The sequence below is a fragment of the Symphalangus syndactylus genome, chromosome 18 (assembly GCF_028878055.3).
Source record: "Symphalangus syndactylus isolate Jambi chromosome 18, NHGRI_mSymSyn1-v2.1_pri, whole genome shotgun sequence".
NCBI lineage: Eukaryota > Metazoa > Chordata > Mammalia > Primates > Hylobatidae > Symphalangus > Symphalangus syndactylus.
The window spans coordinates 26,597,473-26,620,735 of record NC_072440.2 but is presented as its reverse complement, the minus strand read 5'-3'; the positions used below and the strand labels follow the sequence as shown (position 1 = coordinate 26,620,735).

The 23,263-nt window shown below is 45.6% G+C and overlaps 1 protein-coding gene across 10 annotated transcripts in view; it reads right to left on the bottom strand.

The window, feature by feature from the left end:
- FAM169A (family with sequence similarity 169 member A) overlaps positions 1–21,897 on the bottom strand; it is a 91,320-nt gene extending 69,423 nt beyond the window's left edge. For 4 of the 10 annotated variants that reach the window (XM_055253911.2, XM_055253914.2, XM_063623154.1 and 1 more), the window contains exon 1: positions 21,233–21,818. The gene's annotated coding sequence lies outside the window, so the exon portion shown is untranslated. Of the gene's footprint in view, positions 1–824; positions 930–19,219; positions 19,432–20,367; positions 20,965–21,232; positions 21,819–21,878 lie in introns of those variants that run through there. The other 6 variants (XM_063623152.1, XM_063623151.1, XM_063623153.1 and 3 more) reach the window with 6 other exon arrangements.
- Between the last annotated feature and the right edge of the window lie 1,366 nt (positions 21,898–23,263).

Genomic DNA, 23,263 nt, shown 5'->3' with positions numbered 1-23,263 from the left:
AGGCCTAACTAGATTCTACATGAATGAGAAAGCTTAATGTAGCCTTAAGTGAACTCATCAAAAAACTGACACAGAATGGACAGTGAAGTGTAAAAAGTGTCCAAACTAATTTACAAATTAAGCGAATGGTATGCTCATTAATCCAGGGTAAGCTGTATAAAAACATAATACCAAGACCTCTTATATAAGAGATCTAAGATCATAAGCATCTGCTGTATTGTATCTACCTGTTAATAATTCCTTTTTCCCCAAAAAAAATGTATTTGACAGAATGAATAACCTTAAGAAAGGCATGAAAAGAGTTAGAAAACAAATTTATATTATTGTGATTTTTTCCCTATTTATTGTTGATCACTAGATGCCAATTATATTCGGAAAAGAGGGGAACATATTCTACATGTTCAGCTCGTAAGTTATTTCATGATTCTTACAGGTTATTGCTACTATTTGGGGGCTTTGTGGGGAGAGGCAGATCCAAAAATAAGTATGTACACTACATAGCTGAAAGAATTCTCAGGGAAAAAAATAATTATCTCAACCAATCCAAATCATGATCCTACCTCTCACAATTGTCTCTCCAACACCGAGAATAGGTTAGGTATCCAGGCAACATAATCAGCAATGCTCTCAACCTTATTTCTGAACCTTATTGTGATTCCTCTCTTGATTCCTCCCTTTTCTGTTTTCTAACATCATTTCCTTCCCTAATTAACCTGGGCCCTGTACTATATCAGCTCAACTAATCCCTTCACCTTACTTACTTTTTCTTCTATCCCTCCTGCCCTACCCAAGGTCCTAAATGCTAGATTCCTCTAACCACTCACCTTTTTCTACTATGAGAGCCGAGTTTTTGAATATGACAAAATAACTGCTACACTATCAAAATCTCAGGTGGGCCTCAACACTGTTCAGCAATCCTTTTCTGTTTTCTGGGAAAGTAAAAACATTTAATTATGTATGGGTTAGGACTGCCTTATAAATTAGGTAATGGAGCAGGAAGTTGAATGGGATTCATACCTGTTGGCTCTTCGTATTTCAAGTAGGAAGCAAAACCATCTTTTGAAGTTATAACCACTAATCCAATAGTGGACTATGTGCCAGGTTCTATTCTGAACACTTCACGTGTATTACCTGATGTAACTTTTATCAAAAACCCATGAGGTGGGTGTTTTAATTCTCTTCACTTGGCCAAAAAGGAAACAAAGGCACAAAGTGGCTGAGTAACTTGTTCAAGGCCACACTACTAGTTAGCAGCAGAGCTAGTATTTGAACCCGGCAGTCCGACTCCGATGTCTGTTTTTTGCCATCACATTGGCATGTCTGAAAGCACAGCATCTCAGGCAGCCCTAATATGGTTAAAGATTGCTTAATATATGTCAGGGGAAGTGTTCCAAGTATTCTTTCCAACTCAAGGTTTAATTCTCTGTTCACGTACAGGAAAATGCTCCTCTATAAGAAATCATTTAAGCATGAAGGTACTGTGTATTTGGTATGTTTTAGGCCTTCAAAAGCAAAATCCAGCTATACTGCAAAGGATTTTGAGAGCGTGTGAAAGGTGGTATAAAATACTGGTTAAGGGAGTGTGTTTTTGAGCCAAACTAACAGGATTACTAGCTGTGTAACCGTGGGCAAATTACCTGAACATACAGAACACATAGAGGAAAATTCCTTCTGGTCGAGAAAGGAATAAACTGCTGCAACTAATAACTAGAAATCAATCAAAACTTTTGCATCTAAAAAGAAAAAACTCAGAGGCAAATTATAACCAATATGACTTATACAATCTAATACCTTAATACAGACGAATAATGCAGTTTTTTTAAAAGCTAAGATGCAAATAAATAAGCAAAGAGCATGAACAGAAAATTCATAAAACAGGAAAAACAAACATCAAAAACGCTCAACTTCTTTTTTTGAAAAAATGTCTACTTGCATTAGTTTTTTGCTTTCTTTTTGTTTGTTGTTAGAGACAGAATCTCACTCTGTCACCCAGGCTGGAGTGCAGTGGCACGACCATAGCTCACTATAGCCTCAAACTTCTGGGCTCAACAGTCCTCCTACATCAGCCTCCTGAATGGCTAAGAATACAGGTACATGCCACTACACCCAGCTAAGTTTTTTAAAAGATTAATATGTCTGTACAGAAAAGTCTGGAAGGATACATTATAGTGTTAACAGTAATTACTTCTGGTAAGGTGAAGGAAGAAGAGAGAGAGCCCTAAGGGAGGAAACACAAGAGAAGAAAGTCAATTCCCCTTAGGGCCTCCTTCCTCCAGTAGCTCACTTTGTAGTGCAGTCTCTCTTGGATACGTGTGACAGGCAAACTTTGGGTTACATGCCTCCATCCTAATTCCAAGGGGGACAGAACACCAATTTTTAGTGTTCTACCCTGGGGAGCCAAAGCAGGACTCATAAAGCTGAAATGAAACTCATAAAGATCATTTCAAAGGTGCTCAACAGTTGGAACACAAAATACATACAGAATTACCACACCCAGGAATGGATGATAAATCATTATCTTACTATCTATATTCTATGAGCAGGATATACAGAATGCTACTTACATGCCTCGAAACATTTGCAAAAGCCTAACAATAAATTAATATATATTTAAGAGAGAAAGAAATAGAAATGGGCTTGTAATTGAAGCTTCCACATGATCCTACTACATACTATAGTACAGTAAAGTCATACATTTGCCTGTGGAATGTGTCAGCAACTCTTGGTACTTCACAAGCCAGACTACTAAATACTCTTTATAAATCAGCAGTGTACAAAGCTCAGGAAAGATAAAGTAAGTACTTAAATTAATAAATCATAAAATTGTGTCCATTTCAACACTGACAATATAAAATTTCTTACATTCTACCTGGCTTCTCTACCACGTATCTGACTATACAGGGACTTTATTAAAGTCAACGGGGGTTGAACATAGTAAACCTCCAGGATACAACCAATTTTTAAAAACAGGAGTCTATATGTTCACTGTTGTAGATATTTTTAACATAAAATATCACAGAGATTTGTCTCATTTAGAACAATGAAGACTGATGTTTTCATTTTAAAGGAAACATGTCTAACTCACAACAAAAGCAAAAAGAAACCAAAACTTCGCACTTAATTTTGGCATACCATTTGCAAAATATTCTGCTGAGTCACAATCCCCACCACTACCCGACCAAACTCCCTAGTATTTTCACTAGACAACTAAGAAATATAACCATGGGCTGCCACTATATAGCAGAGTATCTCAGCAATTTGGAAAAATGGCAGCCCCTAAACCACAGGGGCTCTCCAATTCTGTGCTTTTGGGCCTCTGCAACTCTGCACTTGGAGCTATGGCCTCATTAACCTGCTCGTGCTACTCTCTTGCAAACTCAGGTGGGCTTATTTACCCAGATTCACTACAATTCTTACCTCTCATTGGCAGCAGGCCCATGGGAAGAAGGGATAAGAGATAGTAGTCTTATCTAACTTCAAAACATATTTACTAAATAAATGAATGACTGAGTAAAAGTTTGTATAAATAAACCACACACTGGTGCTAGGAGGAAGAGCTGCCACAGATCAACAAGAACATGCTGCTGGATAAAAAGTAACAGATGTCCTTTCAACAGGCATATAGTGGGGAAGACCCTCAAAAAGAATATGCTGAATGGATGACTGAAAGTACACCGAGAATGGCAAGTAGTTGGATTTACCAAGAGAGTTAAAGTATATAAAGGCAAATGGTGGTGGAAGTACTAGGAAAATAAATTAAGGACAGAACATAGCAGGCCGAGAATCCCAGATTAAAGAATTTAGACTTCACTTGGTATACAAGCAGCAGGCCATTAAGGGACCTCGGGCAGGGAAGAGACATTCAAGGCTATTCTTTAAGACAAATTACCTGACAGCTACATATAGTTTGGATTGGTAGGAAGAACTGAAGGGAGACAAGTTGAGGTACTGTTATAGTAAGTACCTTGTGCATAAATCTTTTAATATACTTATCACATAACAATACATAATACATAATAATGTGGTTCATTTTTCTTCATCTGTCTCTCCTACCAGGCTCAGACCTCCAGAGAGAAGAATCTACTTTTTCAGCACATGTAAAAAGTGAGGATGAGCCAAATGATCACTGATAGCCCTTCTAATTAATAACATACAGGTTTACAATGGATTACTTTCCTTCCAAGCACTTACAGCTTACCTGGAGATGGAAGCTAGGAAGAAAAGTCTTAATTTACAAAAGGATAATAACCTCGAAATTTCATTTACAATCATTTTTTTAAACTCAGAATGTATTTTCTGATGATAATAACAAGAGAACCACCATTTACTGATTGCTTATCTTGCACCCTGCATTCTGTTGAAACACTCTACACATCTCATTCCTCGAAATGATCCTGTGAATCAGGTATTCCTATACACGCTTTCTGAATGAGGAGCCTCAGATGTGGAGAGGTTAAGTAAGCTGTCCAAGTTCACACAGCTAGGAAGTGGCCAAGTCCAGCTCTGAGCCTAGGCAATGTCTCCAGAGGGGTTTAACCTGGTGGCCAGGTTTAAAGGTCAAGACAACAGTCCAACATAATCCATGATGTAACTAAGTGTAATACAATTATAGAATATAACAACCAGATTATTCAATCTCTGCTTAGGAGTTAAATGTTTTTAAACCTTGCAATATAGTTTCTTCGGACTTTCTATATCTAATCACTGTGACCCATCTTCTTCAGAATTTTTTTTTTTTTTTTTTGAGACAGAGTCTCGCTCTGCTGCCCAGGCTGGAGTGCAGTGGCGCCATCTCGGCTCACTGCAAGCTCTGCCTCCCGGGTTCACGCCATTCTCCTGCCTCAGCCTCCCGAGTAGCTAGGACTACAGGCACCTGCCACCACACCTGGCTACTCTTCTTCAGAATTTTTAAATGGTTACTACACAATAAAAACGAAGCCAAGCACTTTAAAGCTGAAGTTAAAAAAAAAAATAGGAAACATAAAAACTGACGAAGTAAAATGCCTACCCAATACATCTTTTATTTTTAATTTTTGTGGGTACATAGCACTGTATATATTTATGGGATACATCAGATATTTCAATCCAGGAAACAATGCATAATAATCACACCAGGGTAAATAATCACATATAGGTCAGGCACAGTGGCTCACAACTGTAATCCCAGCACTTTGGGAAGCCAAGATGGGCGAATCACCTGAAGTTAGGAGTTCAAAACCAGCTTGGCTAACATGGTGAAACCTCGTCTCTACTAAAAATACAAAAAATTAGCCAGGTATGGTAGCGGATGCCTGTAGTCTTAACTACTGAAGAAGCTGAGGCAGGAGAACTGCTTGAACCTGGGAGGCAGAGATTGCAGTGAGCCAAGACTGCACCACTGCACTCCAGCCTGGGTGACACAGCGAGACTCCATCTCAGAAATAATAATAATAATCACATCCATCACCTGAAGCATTTATCCTTTGTGCTACAAACAATCCAATCACACTTTGTTATTTTTAAATGTAGAATAAATTGTTGACTATCATCACACTGTTGAGCTATCAAGTGCTAGATCTTCTTCATTCAATCTAACTATGCTTTTGTACCCACTGACCAGACCCACTTCCTCCCACCACCCACTACCCTTCCCAGCCTCTGGTAACCATCACTCTACTCTCTATCTCCATTAATTTAATTGTTTTAATTTTTTTAGCTCCTATAAATGAGAGCATGCAAAGTTTGTCTTTCTGTGCCTGGCTTATTTTACTTAACATAATGATCTCGAGTTCCATCCATGTTGTTGCAAATAATAGGATCTCATTCCTTTTTATGTCTGAATAGTACTCCATTGTGTATATGTGCCATATTTTCTTTATCCATTCATTCGATGATTGACACTCAAGTTGCTTTCAAATCTTAGCTATTATGAATAGTGCTGCAATAAACATGGGAGTGCAGAAATCTCTTTGATATACTGATTTCTTTCTTTCTTTTGGGTATATACCAAGCAGTGGGATTGCTGGATTATATGGTAGCTCTATTTTTAAATTGTGAGGAAACTTTAAACTGTTCTCCATAGTGGTTATACTAATTTACATTCCTACCAACAGCGTACGAGGGTTCCATTTTCTCCACATCCTCACCAGCATTCGTTACTGCCTGTCTTTTGGATGAAAGCCATTTTAACTGGGGTGAGATGATATCTCACTGTAGTTTGTTTTTTGTTGGTTTTTGCTTTTGTTTTTGAGACAGGGTCTGCTCTGTTGTCCAGGCTGGAATGCGGTGGTGTAATCCCAGCTCACTGCAGCCTCCATCTCCTAGGCTCAAGAGATCCTCCCACCTCAGCCTCCCCAGTAGCTGGGACCACAGGTATGCACCACCATGTTCAGCTAATTTTTTGGTATTTTTTGTAGAGATGGGGTTTCACCATGTTGCCCAGGCTGGTCTCGAATTCCTGAGCTCAAGCAATCTGCCCACCTTGGCCACCCAAAGCGCTGGGATTATAGGCATGAGCCACCATGCCTGGCCTCATTGTAGTTTTGATTTCCATTCTGCTGATGATCAATGATGTTGAGTACCCTTTCATATACCAGTTTGCCATTTGTATGTGTTTTTTTAGGAAATATCTACTCAGATCTTTGACTCATTTTTAAATCAGATTATTACATGTTTTCAACTATTGAGTTGTCTGAGTTCCTTATATATTCTGGTTATTAATTCCTTGTCAGATAGACAGTTTGCAGATATTTTCTCCCATTCTGTGGGTTGTCTCTTCACTTTGTTGTTTCCTTTGCTATGCAGAAGCTTTTTAACTTGACATGATCCCACTTATCCATTTCTGCTTTGATTGCCTGTCTTGCGGGGTATTGCTCATGCAATCTTTGCCCACGCCTATACCCTGGAGAGTTTTCCCAATGTTTTATGTTAATACTTTCATAGTTTGAGGTCTTAGATTTCAGTTTTTAATCCATTTTGATTTCGTTTTTGTATATGGCAAGAGATATGGGTCTAGTTTCATTCTTCTGCATATGGATATCCAGTATTCCCAGCACCATTTATTAAAGAGATTTTCCTTTCCCCAATGTATGTTCGTGTTACCTTTGTCAAAAATGAGTTCACTGTAGATGCACAGATTTATTTCTGGGTTCTCTATTCTGTTCCACTGGTCTATATGTCTGTTTTTAAGCTAGTACCATGCTGTTTTGATTATTACAGCTCTGTAGTATAATTTGAGGTCAGATAATGTGATTTCTCCAGTTGTGTTCTTTTTACTCAGGATAGCTTTGGCTATTCTGGGTCTTTTGTGGTTCCACATAAATTTTAGGATTTTTTTTTTTCTATTTCTGTGAAGAATGCCATTGGTATTTTAATGGAAATAGCATTGAATCTGTAGATTGCTTTAGGTAATATGAACATGTTGACAATATTGATTCTTCCAATATATGGACATGAAATATCTTTCCACTTTTTATGTTCTCTTCAATTTCTTGCATCAATGTTTTATAGTTTTCATTGTAGAGATCTTTTACTTCCTCGGTTAAGTTTATTCCTAGGCATTTTATTTTATTTGTCCAAATATTTCTTTAATGAGTTACCCCAAAATAGAGCCAGGGGAAAAATAAAATTCACTACATTGCACTATAGTTTTATTTTTTTTTTTTTTTTTTTTATTTTTAAATCAAAAATAAATACATACAAACAAAAAGATGGGTATCAAACACATTAGGAAGGTTGCACATGGGAAGTCGGGGAATAGAAATGTGGGTGGGAGTTAAAATAAATGAGAGAGGGACTTTATATGGATCAGTGATAATAACTCAATCCTCTATTTGACAAAGAAGAGGGAGAAGGAAGAGGAAGAAAAAGAAAGTGGGATAAAGGATCAGAAAGGGAGGAAAATAGAAAAAATTAGAGTATGACTCCAGGGTAGACCTGTTTTGTTGTCATTGAGTTGGTTGGTTGGTTTGTCTGTTGTATTCTTCATGTTTCGCCAAGTTGGCCAGACTGGTCTCGAACTCCTAGCCCGAAGTGATCAACCCGCCTCGCCCCCCAGAGTGCTGGGACCACAGGCGTGAGCCACCACGTCCAGCCCCCACATTGCTTCTGGCCTCCGTGGTAGACCTCCCAAACGGAGCGGCCAGGCAGAGGAGCTCCTCACTTCTACCCAGACACGGGGCAGCTGGGCAGAGGGGCTCCTCACTTCCCAGACGGGGCGGCCAGGCAGAGACGCTCCTCACTTCTTCCCAGACGATGGGTGGTCGGGCAGAGGCGCTCCCCACTTCCCAGACGATGGGTGGCCGGGCAGAGGCGCTCCTCACTTCCCAGACGATGGGCGGCTGGGCAGAGGCGCTCCTCACCTCCCAGACTATGGGTGGCCGGGCAGAGGCACTCCTCACTTCCCAGATGGGGCAGCCCGGCAGAGGCGCTCCTCACCTCCCAGACGATGGGTGGCCGGGCAGAGGCGCTCCTCACCTCCCAGACGATGGGTGGCTGGGCAGAGGCGCTCCTCACCTCCCAGACGGGGCGGCCGGGCAGAGGCGCTCCTCACTTCTTCCCGGACGGGGCGGCCAGGCAGAGGCGCTCCTCACTTCTTCCCGACGGGGCGGCCGGGCAGAGGCGCTCCTCACTTCTTCCCGGACGGGGCGGCTGGGCAGAGGCGCTCCTCACTTCTTCCCGGACGGGGCGGCCGGGCAGAGGCGCTCCTCACTTCTTCCCGGACGGGGCGGCCAGGCAGAGGCGCTCCTCACTTCCCAGACGGTGGGTGGCCGGGCAGAGGCGCTCCTCACTTCCCAGACGATGGGTGGCCGGGCAGAGGCGCTCCTCACTTCTTCCCGGATGGGGCGGCCGGGCAGAGGCGCTCCTCACTTCTTCCCGGATGGGGCGCCCGGGCAGAGGCCCTCCTCATTTCTTCCCGGACAGGGCGGCCAGGCAGAGGCGCTCCTCACTTCCCAGACGGGGCGGCTGGGCAGAGGCGCTCCTCACTTCTTCCCGGACGGGGCGGCCGGGCAGAGGCACTCCTCACTTCTTCCCGGACGGGGCGGCCGGGCAGAGGCGCTCCTCACTTCCTCCCGGACGGGGCGGCCGGGCAGAGGCGCTCCTCACCTCCCAGACGATGGGAGGCCGGGCAAAGGCGCTCCTCACTTCTCAGATGATGGGTGGCCGGGCAGAGGCGCTCCTCACTTCCAAGACGGTGGGTGGCCGGGCAGAGGCGCTCCTCACTTCCCAGACGGTGGGTGGCCGGGCAGAGGCGCTCCTCACTTCTTCCCGGACGGGGCGGCCGGGCAGAGGCGCTGCTCACTTCCCAGACGAGGCGGCCGGGCAGAGGCGCTCCTCACTTCCCAGACGGTGGGTGGCCGGGCAGAGGCGCTCCTCACTTCCCAGACGATGGGTGGCCGGGCAGAGGCGCTCCTCACTTCTTCCCGGACGGGGCGGCCGGGCAGAGGCGCTCCTCACTTCTTCCCGGACGGGGCGGCCAGGCAGAGGCGCTCCTCACTTCCCAGACGGTGGGTGGCCAGGCAGAGGCGCTCCTCACTTCCCAGACGATGGGTGGCCGGGCAGAGGCGCTCCTCACTTCTTCCCGGATGGGGCGGCCGGGCAGAGGCGCTCCTCACTTCTTCCCGGATGGGGCGCCCGGGCAGAGGCCCTCCTCATTTCTTCCCGGACAGGGCGGCCAGGCAGAGGCGCTCCTCACTTCCCAGACGGGGCGGCTGGGCAGAGGCGCTCCTCACTTCTTCCCGGACGGGGCGGCCGGGCAGAGGCACTCCTCACTTCTTCCCGGACGGGGCGGCCGGGCAGAGGCGCTCCTCACTTCCTCCCGGACGGGGCGGCCGGGCAGAGGCGCTCCTCACCTCCCAGACGATGGGAGGCCGGGCAAAGGCGCTCCTCACTTCTCAGATGATGGGTGGCCGGGCAGAGGCGCTCCTCACTTCCCAGACAGGGCGGCCGGGCAGAGGCGCTCCTCACTTCCAAGACGGTGGGTGGCTGGGCAGAGGCGCTCCTCACTTCCCAGACGGTGGGTGGCCGGGCAGAGGCGCTCCTCACTTCTTCCCGGACGGGGCGGCCGGGCAGAGGCGCTGCTCACTTCCCAGACGAGGCGGCCAGGCAGAGGCGCTCCTCACTTCCCAGACGGTGGGTGGCCGGGCAGAGGCGCTCCTCACTTCCCAGACGATGGGTGGCCGGGCAGAGGCGCTCCTCACTTCTTCCCGGATGGGGCGGCCGGGCAGAGGCGCTCCTCACTTCTTCCCGGACGGGGCGGCCGGGCAGAGGCGCTCCTCACTTCTTCCCGGACGGGGCGGCCGGGCAGAGGCGCTCCTCACTTCCTCCCGGACGGGGCGGCTGGGCAGAGGCGCTCCTCACCTCCCAGACGATGGGAGGCCAGGCAGAGGCGCTCCTCACTTCCCAGACGATGGGTGGCCGGGCAGAGGCGCTCCTCGCTTCCCAGACGGGGTGGCTGGGCAGAGGCGCTCCTCACTTCCCAGACGGGGCGGCCGGGCAGAGGTGCTCCTCACCTCCCAGACGGGGCGGCCGGGCAGAGGCGCTCCCCACCTTCCAGATGGGGCGGCGGCCGGGCAGGGGCTGCAATCCCAGCACCCTGGCCGGCCAAGGCAGGCGGCCGGGGGGTAGAGGCTGCCGCGAGGCCAGACCACGCCACCGCACTCCAGCCCGGGCAACACCGAGCACTGGGTGAGCGAGACTCCGTCTGTAGTCCCAGTACCTCGGGAGGCTGAGGCGGGCAGAGCACTCGGCGTCAGGAACTGGCGACCAGCGTGGCCAAGATGGCGAACGCGTGCCTGCAGCGAAAGGAGAAAAGGCAGGCAGCGATGGCGCGCGCCGGCAGTCCCAGGCAGTCGGCGGCGCGGGCAGCAGCAAGCCGAGTAGATTGTAGCCTGCGCCAGAGAGGGAAAGGAAAGAAAGAAAAGAAAAGAAAAGAAAGAAAGAAAGAAGGAAGGAAGGAAGGAAGGAAGGAAGGAAGGAAGGAAGGAAGGAAGGCAGGCAGGCTGCACTATAGTTTTTTAATTATCCATTGCTGAAGGACAGAGACAAATAAGACCTTGAGATTTAGATACTAGATTAAATATGAACCATAACCGGGGCCGGGCGCGGTGGCTCAAGCCTGTAATCCCAGCACTTTGGGAGGCCGAGGCGGGTGGATCACGAGGTCAGGAGATCGAGACCATCCTGGCTAACACAGTGAAACCCCGTCTCTACTAAAAAATACAAAAAATTAGCCGGGCGTGTTGGCGGGCGCCTGTGGTCCCAGCTACTCGGGAGGCTGAGGCAGGAGAATGGCGTGAACCCAGGAGGTGGAGGTTGTGGTAAGCCGAGATCGCGCCACTGCACTCCAGCCTGGGGGACAGAGAAAGACTCCGTCTCAAAAAAAAAAAAAAAAAAAATACGAACCATAACCAAAGTTTTTTTTAAGTTAAGATTAAATAAATTTTCAATCTAGGGAGGGAAAAACATCCTACATTTTTCACAGATCAAACAGTATCTGCAGTGTTTTATTCCCTTCCAAGGGGCACATTTTAAGGAAAAAAAAAAAGGCCAGGCACGGTGGCTCACACCTGTAATCCCAGCGCTTTTGGAGGCCGAGGCAGGGGTATCACAGAGTCAGGAGATCAAGACCATCCTGACTAACATGGTGAAACCCCATCTCTACTAAAAATACAAAAAATTAGCCGGGTGTGGTGGCGGTTGCCTGTAGTCCCAGCTACTTGGGAGGCTGAGGCAGGAGAATGGTGGGAACCCAGAAGGCAGAGGTTGCAGTGAGCCGAGATGGCACCACTGCACTCCAGCCTGGGCCACAGAGTGAGACTCCACCTCAAAAAAAAAAAAAAAAAAAAAAAATCACACTGCAAAACTGGAATGCCTCCAACGGAGAAGGCCAAGAGGGTAAAGGATCTCGAAACCGTGGTACACCAGATAAGGAACTGAAATTAGGAGAAATAATTCTCACTGGGGAAGGGAAGCAAGAAAGCTACCCTTGGCTGGGCATGGTGGCTCACACCTATAATCCTAGCACTTTGGGAGGCCAAGGTGGGCAGAGCCAATGAATTCACAAGTTAAAGACCAGCCTGGGCAACACGGTGAAACCCCGTCTCTACAAAAAATACAAAAAATTACCGGCCGTGGTGGTACACACCTGTAGTCCCAGCTACTCAGGGGGCTGAGGGAGAATGGCTTGAGTCCGGGAGGCAGAGGTTGCAGGGAGGTAGAGGCTGCAGTGAGTCAAGACTAGACTGCACCACTGCACTCCAGCCTGGGTGATAGAGCCAGACCTTGTCACAAAAAAAAACAAAAAAAAAAACTACCCTTAAAATATTTGAAGAATCAATATGCTGATGAAAAGTTTAGAAGTTTAGACTTTTTCTGCATATCTTTGTACGGTAAAAGAACTGAGACTTTCCAACAATAAATTTTACCCAAAAATGAATTAATTACAGTGAATGAAAACATGATCAGCCAACAAACTAGTCAAAGAATACTGTTAGTTACAATTGGTCAGTTGGTATGTTTCCAACTAGAGATAGGAGAAAGTTCTCTCTGCCCATTGTAAGTACTATCACAGGCACAAGAACTTCCCTTGGGTCTCTCCAAGCCAGTATGCCATTTTTTCCATCCATAGACGCTACTCAGATACAAAAAAATTAGTATTCTCCAAACAAAGTTTATTCAGAATCACTTCTATTTCTTCTTTCATGGTTTGAAATTAATTTCAAGTATTTTTAGATATGTATTATATTCTAAAGCCAAATATCAAGATGTCTACAATTTGGGTACTTCATGGAATACTACACAGTCAAAAAAAAAAAAAGAACAAGGCCAGGCATGGTGGCTCATGCCTACAATCCCAGTACTTTGGGAGGCCAAGATCAGGAGTTTGAGACCAGCCTGACCAACGTAGTGAAACTCCGTCTCTAATAAAAATACAAAAAAATTAGCTGGGCGTGGTGGTAGGTGCCTGTAAACTCAGCTACTTGGGAGGCTGAGGCAGGAGAACCACTTGAAGCTGGGAGGCCGAGGTTGCAGTGAGCCCAGATCACGCCACTGAACTCCAGCCTGGGTGACAGTGTGAGACTCCATCTCAAACAAACAAACAAACAAACAAACAAAAACATCGTGTTCTTTGCGGCAACATGGATGCATGCAGATGGAGGCTATTATCCTAAAGGAATTAACAAAGTAAGAGAAACCAAATACCACATGTTCTCACTTATAAATGGGAGCTAAACGCTGAGTACACATGGACACAATGAGGGGAACATCAGACACCAGGGCTCACTTGAAGGTAGAGGGTGGGAGGAGTGTAAGGGCCAAAAAGCTACCTATCAGGTACTATGCACACTACCTCAGTGACTAAATCATTTGTACACCAAACCCCAGCAACACGCAATTCACCCATTTAACAAATCTGCACATGTCCTCCCAAACCTAAAATCAAAGTTGAAAAATTAAAAAGTAAAAAAAAAAATTGGGTACTTTTTTGCTATATTTAGCTGTATTTTCCACTCATGAGTATAAATAATTAATACAGAACACCACCATATCTAAAATTAGAAGACAGCCTCTCAGTTTGGGATCCATAAAAGCTATAGAGGAGGCTAACATTATTTTCAAAATTTTAAAAACAAAACAAGGCTATGCATGGTGGCTCACACCTGTAATCCCAGCACTTTGGGAGGCCAAGGCATGTGGATCACCTGAGATCAGGAGTTCAAGATCAGCCTGGCCAACATGGCGAAACCCGTCTCTACTAAAAATATAAAAAATTAGCCAGGCATGGTAGCACATGCCTGTAGTCTCAGCTACTCAAGAGGCTGAGGCATGAGAATTGCTTGAACCTGGGAGGCGGAGGGTGCAGTGAGCTGAGACAGTGCCATTGCACTCCAGCGTGGGTGACAGAGCGAGACTCCATCTCAAAAAAACAAAAACCAAAAAACCTAAATTTCCCCTACATTAATACACAAGCTAACAAAAAATGGGGGTTTTCTATTTTTTTTTTTTTTTTTGAGACAAAGTCTTGCTCTGTCACCCAGGCTGGAGTGCCGTGGCACAATCTCAGCTCACTGCAACCTCCGCCTCCCGGATTCAAGCAATTCTCCTGCCTCAGCCTCCTGAGTTGCTGGGATTACAGGCACGTGCCACCACACCTGGCTAATTTTTGTATTTTTAGTAGAGACGGGATTTCACCATGTTGGTCAGGCTGGTCTCAAACTCCTGACCCACGTCGTGATCCACCCGCCTCAGCCTCCCATTGTGCCGGGATTACAGGCGTGAGCCACCGCACCTGGCGAAGGTTTTCTTAATTTTTAACATTTCTATCAACTCAGCTTGTGGTTATACTATATTTCATGTAAATCAAAAGCTCTGATTGATGAGTGATAGATACATCACGATTTTTTTAAATAAGTAAATTACTGCTTTGAAATGTACCTCAGCTGAACATGGTAGCTCATGCCTATAATCCTAGCACTTTGGGAGGCTGAGGTAGAAGGACTGCTTGAGGTCAGGAGATCAAGACCAGCCTGGGCTACAAAGCGAGACCCCATTGCTACTAGAAAAGAAAAGAAAAGAAAAGAAAAGAAAAGAAAAGAAAAGAAAAGAAAAGAACAGAACCAGGCCGGGCGCGGTGGCTCACGCCTGTAATCCCAGCACTTCGGGAGGCCAAGGCGGGCGGATCACCAGAGGTCAGGAGTTCGAGATCAGCCTGACCAACATGGGGAAACACCGTCTCTACTAAAAATACAAAATTAGCCAGGCGTGGTGGCACATGCCTATAATCCCAACTACTAGGGAGGTTGAGGCAGGAGAATTGCTTGAACCTAGGAGGTAGACGTTGCGGTGAGCCGAGATTGTGCCATTGCACTCCAGCCTGGGCAACAAGAGTGAAACTCCATCTCAAAAAAAAAAAAAGAAAAGAATCTCAACAAAGTGTCATGCATGGTACATGGGGTGGGTGTAGAGAGATAATAAAAGGGAGAAAAGGTAAGAAGATGAGGATCACTGAACTAGATACTATCCTAATTCCACCGATAATAATATTAGTAGTTCACCATTAATACATTATCACATTGAGGTAATTCTGTCAACAACATTTTGAGATAAATTCTGTAATAACCGCTCTTTTACAGATGAGGGAACTGAGGCCAGGAGAGATTCAGTATCTTAATAAAAGTCAGGCAGCTAGAAACAGCAAAGTCAGGATTCAAACCTATGCCTATGGGCTTAAACTGTAGAACTGCACTGAGTAGTAACTACTGTTGATGGAAGTATCAGAACAAATTAATCAGGTATATCACAAGCCAATCCAAACTTGAAAGCACTGGTATACATGCATAAAAGTTTTTAGACTACAAAATTCTTTATTAGTATGGTTTAGTACTTTATCTTTCACTTGCATAACAGTAAGTCAAACTCACTGACTTTTTCTCCACTTCTAGGAATTACTAAATTGGCTCCTGTCCTTATCACTATATTACTACTACTACTCATAAGATCTCCAATAACCCTCCAAGTCCCAAATTCAACTGATTATTTTCATTCTTACTCCTCTTGACCTTACGACAGACTACACCAAACTGACCACCTTCTGTCACTTAAAAGTTTCTGTCTTTCCTTGACACTCAGGACAATCTGACTTTCTGGAGAGGGATCTAGGCAGATAATACAGATTTGGGAGCTACCAGTGTATATATTTGGTAAATGGAGCCACTAGACAGGATAAGATTTCTAAGCAAGAGCAAGTGGAATAGCCAAGGCTTATAGTTAGGTGAAATATTCTTCTCTCTCTTCTTCTTAGTTTCTTTCAGCAACTGACTCCTCTCCTCTGCACAATCCATAAATGCAGGGATCCCTCCAAATGCAATGTAGCACTACAAAAAAAAAAAAAAAATAGTCTAGGCCGGACGCAGTGGCTCACGCCTGTAATCCCAGCACTTTAGTAGGCCAAGGCAGGCGGATCACGAGGTCAGGAGTTTGAGACCAGCCTGGCCAACATGGTGAATCCCTGTATCTACTAAAAAGTACAAAAATTAGCCAGGCGTAGCAGCGTGCATCTGTAATCCCAGCTACTCAGGGGGCTGAGACAGGAGAATCCCTTGAACCCAGGAGGCGAAGGTTGCGGTGAGCTGAGATTGCGCCACTTACTCCATCCTCGGTGACAGAGTGAGGCTCCTTTTCAAAAATAAAAAGTCTAATAAATGGATTTGTTCCCAATTCATATTTTCAAAAATTGTGTGCATTTAGACTTCGAGGAACCTTTTAACATTTTAATTTGCAATATTTCACCTAACTATAAGCCTCAGTTATTCCACTAGCTCTTACTTAGAAATCTTACCCTGTCTAGTGGCTCCATTTACCAAATATATACACTGGTAGCTCCCAAATCTCTATTATCTGCCTAGATCTCTGATTCATATTTACTACAGTTCACGCAATACCTCTACCTGGATTCTTCCTCAGGAAACCCAAAACTAAATAAAGTATATCCAAAGTTGAACAGACATAGCAGCTCCCAGCACTTTGGGAGACCAAGGCAGGCAGATCACTTGAGGTCAGGAGTTCGAGACCAGCCTGGTAAAACCCCATTTCTACTAAAAATACAAAAATCAGCCAGGCGTGGTGATGGGCACCTGTAATCCCAGCTACTCGGGAAGCTGAGGAAAGAGAATCACTTGAACCTAGAAGGCAGAAGTTGCAGGGAGCCAAAAAAAAGTTAACTTCTCTCCCTCTACAATCCTCTCTTCTTCCTCTCCTCACATGGTATGTTAACAAAGCAACCACCTACCCAGTTGTATGCTAAAACTTTTTGAAGTCATCCTCCACTCAGTCATTCCTTTCCCTTAACACAACTCTTCAATGACATCATTAACAAAATTGGGTGATATTATCATTATGCACATGTCAGCCAATGAGCTTTATATACTACTACTGGTCATTTCAATAAGCTTGCAAGGCATGTCTCATACTCATTTTACAGCTAAAGAAGCCAAGCCTAAGTAATTATCCCTCATTTACACAACCATGGCAACAGAGCCCTGGTGCCCTGACTTAAATCCAGTCTGTGTGACACCAAAACACATCTCTTTCCACCTCAAATACTGCCTTTCTACTTCAGCAGATGTGTCTCAACTCTAGCCCCTCCTCTGTCACCTCCATAGCCACAGCTTTGCTTCAAGGCTTTGCCAAGATTATCATAAGGGCTCGTATCTTTTCTCCACTCCAATCCAGCGTTTAAACTGCTATTGGAATGATCTTCCTAAAAAGAGAGAGAGAACCCCATTCTGTTCATTCCTTCCTTCGAAAACCCATTATTGGTTCCCCATCACCATGGAGCAAAACTCATACACATCCATTCACAATCAGGCCCCAACCTACCATGGGACCTGGGCCAGATCAACTGACTTCCCTGTTTTCAGAACAGGACGGTTATAACTCTATGCTTTAGCATTTGCTGGGACTGTCTCTCGCCATATCCCACATCCCCAAAAGCTTCTGACAAGTTCTTACTCATCCATTGTTCAAGACCAAGTTCAACTGTCACTGCCTCTGTAAAGCCCTTCCAGAGTCACTCAGACAGAATGAATGCAGCCCTCCTCTGCATGCCCCATATCACTTTGTTCAGTTCACTCACAGGACAGAATTATCTGCTTAATATTTGTCTCATCTTTAAGACTGAATTTCTAGATTACTTTGCACATTCATGTTTTTGTACCCAGCCTAACAGTACACATTACAAGGACTACTAGAATGAATTTTCCAAATCAAACTAATTCTATACCTGAGAACTTACAAATAAAGCATGACAACATGCAACTTGGCACTTTTTTAAAAATGCAATTTGCCAAATTTGTTCCCAACTCATATTTTCAACAATCTTTGTACAGTTAGACCTTAAGGAATTGTTAACATTGTAATCCACAATACTTCACTAAACTATAGACTCCATGACAGTAGGGCCTGTTTGTGACCTACAACACACAACAGACACTCAATGTTTGTGGAATAAATGAAAGCTATCTTTGTTTAGTCTAAAACTAGCATCTTATTGGAAAAGCTAGTAACCAAAACTGTATTCATTAAAAAAAAAAAAAAAAAAAAAAGGTGGGGGTGGGAGGAATCTAGGTAAGTCACAAACTTTCTAAAAAACAAGTTAGCATAGATGAGTAGTCCCCTATACAGAGCACGTAAACGTTAAGGTATCATATACCAACTCTAAAACTCCATGAGTCTAATAAGTATTCTAGGCTATCTCTGATAAATTATTAGTTTTTCCCTTATTATCTTTAAATCATCACACCTTTTCCTGAATAAATCCTACCTTGAGTGATTTTATTGTTATCACTGAAACAATTGTGAAATATTCCTACTACCACTGAGGTATACCAAATTTAGAACTTAAATTTCAGGGCTAAATATACAAAAAATAATGGCATGTGAAGAGACTATCATCTTAAATACGATAATCACACAATTCCTTTTTTCACTTAGAATCATAAAATCTTAGGGGAAGGAACATACAAGTTTTGTTTAACTTCCTACCCAACCAACAATCCTTTATACAGAATCCTTGACACATATTGCGGGAACCACTACATGAATACTCAACTCTCTTATGTTGTACTTACCTTTAAAAAGTAAATCTTACTGAATTTTTAGGCAGATGACTGAACATAATACGCTTAAGGCTTAAAACGGAGTATTTAGGTAGGCGCTAATAGAGAAAAATATTTGGTTTTTCTTTTCAATATCTCAACCATTGGTAAAATAATGCTCAAACTCTCAAGCAACTTCAAAGACAAAGGCACACCAAGATCACTTCCAAACTAGAGTCAATTAAATACAATCTTACCAATTCAGTGAACTTCTCTGACTTGTATAATAACAGAATCAATGTAAAAGTTTAAGAGTTGTGTTTGACTCAGCACTGTTATTTCCTAGAAAAAAAAAAAATCTCATTCCCCATAGGCCTAGGATAGGTCCAGACAGGTCACCTGCAATCTCTAGCAGGCAATCTTTGCTTAAATTCCCTAAACCAAGACTCATCTCTAAATGTCCAAGGTTCTTCTCACCTCCATAATTCTCCCTATAGAATAAACATATCTTTAATGGAAAGCACGATATTTTTGCCAGGGATGGTACATATGGAATCACTTGTTTGAAGATAAAATTAGTGGGGGAGTCTTCAACAAAACAGAAAATAAAAAGTGTAATAAGGAGGATGGCATGGAAACTTTACCTCAAAAGCACTTAATTATTTTGTTTTCTCCAAATCAAAATCCTTTGTTGGATATATATTCCATCTTGGTGTTTCACTGTTGTTGCCCAGGCTGGAGTGCAACGGCACGATCTCGGCTCACCGCAACCTCTGCCTCCTGGGTTCAAGTGATTCTCGTGCCCCAGCCTCCCGAGTAGCTGGGATTACAGGCATGTGCCACCACACTCGGCTAACTGTGTATTTTTAGTAGATACGGGGTTTCACCATGTTGGCCAGGCTGGTCTTGAACTCCTCACCTCATGATCCACCCGCCCTGGCCTCTCAAAGTGCTGGGATTACAGGTGTGAGCCACTGCACCCGGCCTATATTCCATCTTTATTAAATAAATGAAACCATTTGTAATGACATGAATACTATCTCAAAGGTCAGACTAATTTGAAGCCTTTTAGAACCTAAAATCCACAGGTAAAACACCTTAATTTATGGTCACTCATGTGGAATGTCAATGTTGCTACTCACATAAGCTATTTCTAAGTTCCCCAAACAGATCCTCATCATTAACTTAGAGAAAAGTCCACTATAATAGCTACAAGCTTTCTGTGAAAGACGATCACGTTTTATCTTTGTTTGCGCTTCAAGTGTTAGGACAAACAGACTTTTCCCAGGTGCCTCTCGCCATCTCATTTCTTGCCTTTCCTCCAAAACAAGCAAAACTAAAACACTAAAAATTTTAGTCTGGTCCATACTAGTCACTAAAAATCTTTCTTCTTGTAAACAGTTTATAGTACGATAAGGGACGTAGTTTGCAAAGATCATCTGTACATCCTATGTAAAAAATAAAAACGCATGGCACACCAAACCCAGATCCACTTCGGTGAATTCCCTCCAGGGCCCAAATGTGTGCATTATGCAACAGCCAGCACTCCCGATTGTAATCCCTGTCTGTGATGCAATGACAAAATACAAATGGCTTGGGTATAATCTGCTCAGTTCGTAAGTAGTAATTCGCGAGAAGCCAACGAATTAAAAGAATTCCCAAATTCTCAGGAACCGTGAAAATGACAAATTGTGTCACAGTTCTGTGAGAACCACAATGAAAACTTTCCCTTCGGGCAATGTTTTAGAAATATATCCCTCCGGTCCCAACCCCCCAAAAACCCCGTACACACGTTTTAATTTACGTTAGGAACGGCTCTCCCAGCGGGGGAAGGTGACCTGCATCAGGTGGTTATCTTCGAATCCACTCGATACGATAACCACGCCGCTTCCCAGACGCTGAAAAGCCAGTGAGATGCTTCATCCTTTCTCCCCAAGGACAGTCATGGGAGTCAGTGTAATCCAGACCCCCAAGCCATAAACCACCCAGGGTTCAAGGCTTCACCTCCTGAGGCATAGGCCTCTTGAAAAATGGCATAATGGAGAGCTGAGAACACAATTAGGACAAAACTGCAACGACCTGCATTCTAGAGGAGGGAGAATCATACAATATCTATTCCAAAAGTAGTTACAGGTAAAGGAAGGCAGTCAGAGCATCTCTGGAGGCCAACTGGTCGGGTGAACCGAGTCTAAACGCTGAAGTTCCACACCTCCCCGAGTCCGCGTCTCCCCAAGCCAAAGCAATCAGCTCGCACGCCAAGCGTCCAGGCGGGGAGAGGGCGAGGGGACAGGGTGAGGGGGAGAGAGTGAGGGGAGGGGGCGGCAAGCCGCAGCTGCGAACCGGCCCGCGGCGCAGGCCAGCGGAGAAGACCAGCATTCCCTCACACAAAATGGTGGCGCGGAGGCGGAGGCCGGCGCACCTGGGGGCGCCACACGCCCTACGGGATTCCCGCAGACCGCCGCCAGCTGGACGCGAGCCCCGGCTCCAGGCGGCCCGCACTGGTCTGCGCCAGGCCCAGCCCGCAGGGGCCGCCCACAGCCGGTGGCCCGCGTCGCCGCTCGGTGTCCGCGGGTCTGGTGACGGCAGGGGCGCAGGGCCCGGCGCGGCTGCCTCGGCCTCACCCCACGGTCCGCGCCGGGGATAGGGAGCGCACTCACCTCAGAGGCGCCCCGGGAGCCGCTGGAAGAGCCCGGGAAAGGAGGCGGAGCCGCGCGAATGAATGGAGCCGGCGGCTGCTTGCTGGCGACCTCCGGCCGGTCCCGGGCCGCACAGCTCGCGGCTGCCAGGGCGGGTCCGGCCGCCTCCCGCTCGCCCGGCTCCTCGTCGCGGGTCGGCCGCGGCCCACCGTGCCCTCTGACGATGTGACGCACTAGCGCCGCAGCGCCTCCAGCCTTCGCTTCCGCTCCGCGCCCGCGCCCACCGCGAATCCCCCCGCCCGCCCGCGCGGAGCGGCCCCTCCTGGGAGCCTGGGACGCCGCCCTGCCTCCTTCTAGCCCCGGCTTTCAGGCGCCGGCCCGGCAGGTGCGGGCTTGGCCAGCCCGGGGGCGTCACGCGGCCCCCGCTTCGCCACCGGCGCCCCCTCTCTCCTCCCCGGCCGCCGTCACCCGGCAGCGCGACGCCCAGCTCAGGGCGATGGCCTGGTATTAAAGAGTGACCTTGGCTTAGCTATAAAAATAGATGCGGTTAAGCCGCGGGGGCTACAACGCTGATTTTGCGTATTTCTTTAATGCCGCCCTTCGCAGGATTCTGTTCGCAAAGCCCGGTGGAGTTCTCCAGCCCCGCGTAGGCCCTCCTGAAATTTACCCAGAGTGGGCGCGGCCATCCCGGCCTCGGGACAGGGGTGCAGAGGGCACGGGCGAGGACCGCCGGCCTCCGCCCCGCCACTTTCATCCTAAACCTACTGCCACTTAGGTGCATGCAAGGAAGAATCGTGGGCTGCTTTCACAGTCTAGAGAAGTCCTAGAGCCCGGACTTTCTTCTGGAGATGTCAGGGAAATACCAAATTCCTGCGCTGACCTTTTCTCGTTCACCGTTTAACCGGTACAGACTAACCCTGACCCAGAAAGACAACAGGGTTCCATCCGGCTTTCCTCCCCCGCCTCTCCCAGCTCTATTCTACCGTCTTATGGCCTCTGGCGCCTTTGCTACTTACACACTTCTACCGAAAAAATTAGCCCTCCAGCATTTAAAACATTATACATTGTCTTTAAGGTAATGCGTATTGTAGTCTACATATATTTAATAAATGTATTGAGAAACAATATTGTATCTAAGTATTAATGTCAAGACTTTCTTTTACTCGTCATCCAAGAACCATAGCATTATGTTCAGCTCATCCAGAAAAGTTGGAAATTGCTTCTTTCATTCCTGGGAAATATTTAGCAATCACAATACCAACTTTCACGAATTTACTAATGATTAGCAAAATTAGCAAGATCAAAAAATACTTCAAAGAATGCTTGTTGATATAGATATATTTGACCCTGATTTTAAAAAAATAGGCTTTTCTGCCATATAAGAATCTGTTTCATTTGTATAATATTTAATTAGCCAAAATCTTGACTATTACATATCATTTACCACTTTAATGAAACAATGAATTAGATTTAATAGAGCAGGAATTTTGGGTAGTTGGGTTCTACCTATAGCCAGTGATGAATGAAATTATATGACTTGTATTTACATTTCTAGAGCTGTGTGTAAGTAGGAGTCCCCAGGGTAATCCCAAACAATTGCCATTTGGGGAAGCTTTTTTTGCCTACCAGACTATGCCCTACAGATGTTGAAGCCTCAGGCCTTAGTGTAAAGCTAACCAATACAACTTGTTGATAATATTTGAAATGCCTGGGTATGATTGACTCTTAGCTATTGTTTTAGAAGTGTGCGGGTATTTGTGCCTGGGTCAGGGAGGCCTGGCTCCCAGATGTCTGGCTATTCTGGTAGGAGACAGAACTACATTCACGCAGACCTATAAAAGAAAAGGTAAGGTCCAATTTTTTTTTTTTTTTTTTTTTTTTTTTTTGAGACAGGGTTTCACTCCCACAGCCTAGGCAGGCTGGAATGCAATGGCGCGATCTCGACTCACCGCAACCTCCGCCTCCCAAACTCAAGCGATTCTCTGGCGTCAGCCTCCGGAAGAGCTGGGACTAGCGGTGCACAGCAACACACCCCGCAAATTTTTGTAGAGA